At 47.6% G+C, this 2361-nt stretch overlaps 1 pseudogene; it reads left to right on the top strand.

Annotated features, from left to right (window-relative positions):
* The first annotated feature begins 347 nt into the window (after window positions 1-347).
* On the top strand, window positions 348-1284 carry LOC129690846 (melanoma-associated antigen 10-like; annotated as a pseudogene).
* The last annotated feature ends 1077 nt before the right edge of the window (window positions 1285-2361 follow it).

Here is a 2361-nt window from a genome sequence, read left to right as displayed (position 1 = left end):
TTCTCAGATTTACCAGCAACTGCTCTTACCCACTGAGCTATCTCACTGCTCTTCCTTTTACCTTTTCAGCTCATCTTTAAAAACTATGCCCAGCAGGGAGAAGATTATTCAGTGCTTTCCTAGTCAAAGAAGGTGAGCTTTTGGACTCAGAGCCCAGAGGGTGCCAGGCGTTTTTAACAGAGAAGGTATCAATTTTCTACTAGAAATGCAGAAATAGCCTTTTGTCTTAAGGAAGCTGGACACTGGGATTCCATAGAACTTCCTGGACCCAGCCATTCTTCAAGGCCTGTGAGTCTTCATTCTTATGACCTGTATGATGTCCTGCCTGTGTTCTCAAGGATGTCAGCATGGGTCCCACTGAGAACAGCCAGAGCTTCACCCTCCTGGATGGCACTCAGTCCCAAAGGGAGACAAGGGGCCTGGTGGGTACCCAGGTCCCATAGCTGAGGCGGGGGTGGGGGGGGGGAAGGTAGAGGCCACTTCCCCCTCCTCAGGGGAGGTGTCTGTTGGAGAAACTTGGAGAAATGCTGGCTTCTCTCCAGAGTGCTCAGAGAGCCTCCTCTTCCCCCACTGCCCCTGGCTCTGCCACAGGAGCACCATCTGTGTAGGCCTCTGGCAGCCAAGTAAGGGAAGTGGAGGACCCTGACTCCCCCTGACAAGATGCCCTTAATAGAAAGATAGTTGATTTGGTTCTGCTCCTGCTCCTCAAGTACAGGAGGAAGTAGCTGTTCATGGTCATCCTAGATTATGAGGAGCACCTCCCTCTGATATTTACTAAGGCCACTGACTGCTTGACATTGATGTTTGGCATTGACATAGTGGAAAGAAACCCCCTTGCCCTTGCCCTTGGGATCACCTGTGATGGAATGCAGCATAGTTTCCCAGGTGTACCCAAGACAGGCCTGGTAATAATCATACTATGCATCATCTTCATAGAGGGTAACCGTGTTAGTGAGGAAGTGCTATGGCATATATTGAATAACATGGGACTGTATGTCAGGAGGGACCATTTCATGTACCAGGAACCCAGGAGACTCATCACTGAGCATTTTGTGCAGGAAGGGTACCTGGAGTAAGGGCAGGTGCCAGACAGCAATCCTTTAGCCATGAGTCTCTGTGGGTCCCAACAGCCCAGGCTGAAACTACCAAGAAATAATGAGGCTTTTTGCCAGAATTTTTAAGTAGGATCTCAGAGCCTACCACTTCAGATATGCAGAGGCTTTGAGAGATGAGATAGAGGGGGACCAGGCCTGGGTCACCCAGGAGGTGTTAGTACTGCTCTGACCAGCACACATTTTAGTGTACTGGCCATTCCCCTCCAGCATCCTGTCAGGCCGACTGAGTGACCTAAGTACCATACCCTCATCTGAGAGCTGGGGGGAGGAGAGTGTGAACCAGTTCAGTCTTCCTGGCTGGGTGCCCTGACCAGCGACCAGCGGGGCTTCAGCGGGGTTCCTTTTTTTTTTCATGTTTTTTTTATTTTTTTTATTTTTTTCTTTTTAGTTACATTTTGTTAACTCTGTGTCCCAGCTGTATCCCGCTCCCTCATTCCCTCCCCAACCCCACACTCCCTCCCTGGTCTCCTACCTGCCCCTTTCCAAGTCCACTGATAGGGGAGGACCTCCTCCCCTTTCATCTGATCCTGTTTTATCAGGTATCTTCAGGGCTGGCTGCAAAGTCCTCCTCTGTGGCCTAACAGACTGCTCCTCCCCGGGGAGCGGGGGGGGGGTTCCTAAGGTGGAGAGATTGGAAGGAATGAGGGAAAAAGGAACAAGAGACGCAGGAATGAAAGCCAGGTCTGTTCATCTGATCAAGGCTTCCGTTTATTAGAAGTTTTTACCCAACTTATATAGGGAGAAGGCAGGAAAGGGGGAAGGTTAATCTACTGCTTCAGGAAATAGGAAGAGTGCTTTCATGGGTTAACTATTGTACCTGCAAGATACCATAAGGACGTTCTCTTAAGATATCTTATGGATGCTCTAACAAAGGATGTCCTCACAATCTATCACCCATCACTTAGGGTCTAGATAACTCTTTCACTACATAGCTTTAGGTCTCCACTAAATGACCTTTGCTCTCTACTTGGCTTTGGCTTCAGTAACTACCTTTATCTCCACTAGATAGCTTTGACTTTGGCTTCCGTAGATAGCTTTGGCTCCCAGCAGCTGGGTCCTTGGGGTTTCTTGTTATTACAAAATATTGCTATTTTTACAGCCAGGTGCATTAACTGGAGATGTTTTAGGTTTATGAATGGCATTAGTAATGTACCTACTGTTGTTGATCCTTTTTAGGAGAATTTTATTATTTTGGAAATATGTGACAATGACATATCTAATTTATAATGCTTCTCAATATACCATG

The sequence above is a fragment of the Psammomys obesus genome, unplaced genomic scaffold (assembly GCF_907164565.1).
Source record: "Psammomys obesus unplaced genomic scaffold, mPsaObe1.curated_primary_1811, whole genome shotgun sequence".
NCBI classification, from domain to species: domain Eukaryota; kingdom Metazoa; phylum Chordata; class Mammalia; order Rodentia; family Muridae; genus Psammomys; species Psammomys obesus.
Note: the sequence above shows the minus strand (reverse complement) of the source record. Positions and strands in the feature narration are given on the sequence as shown.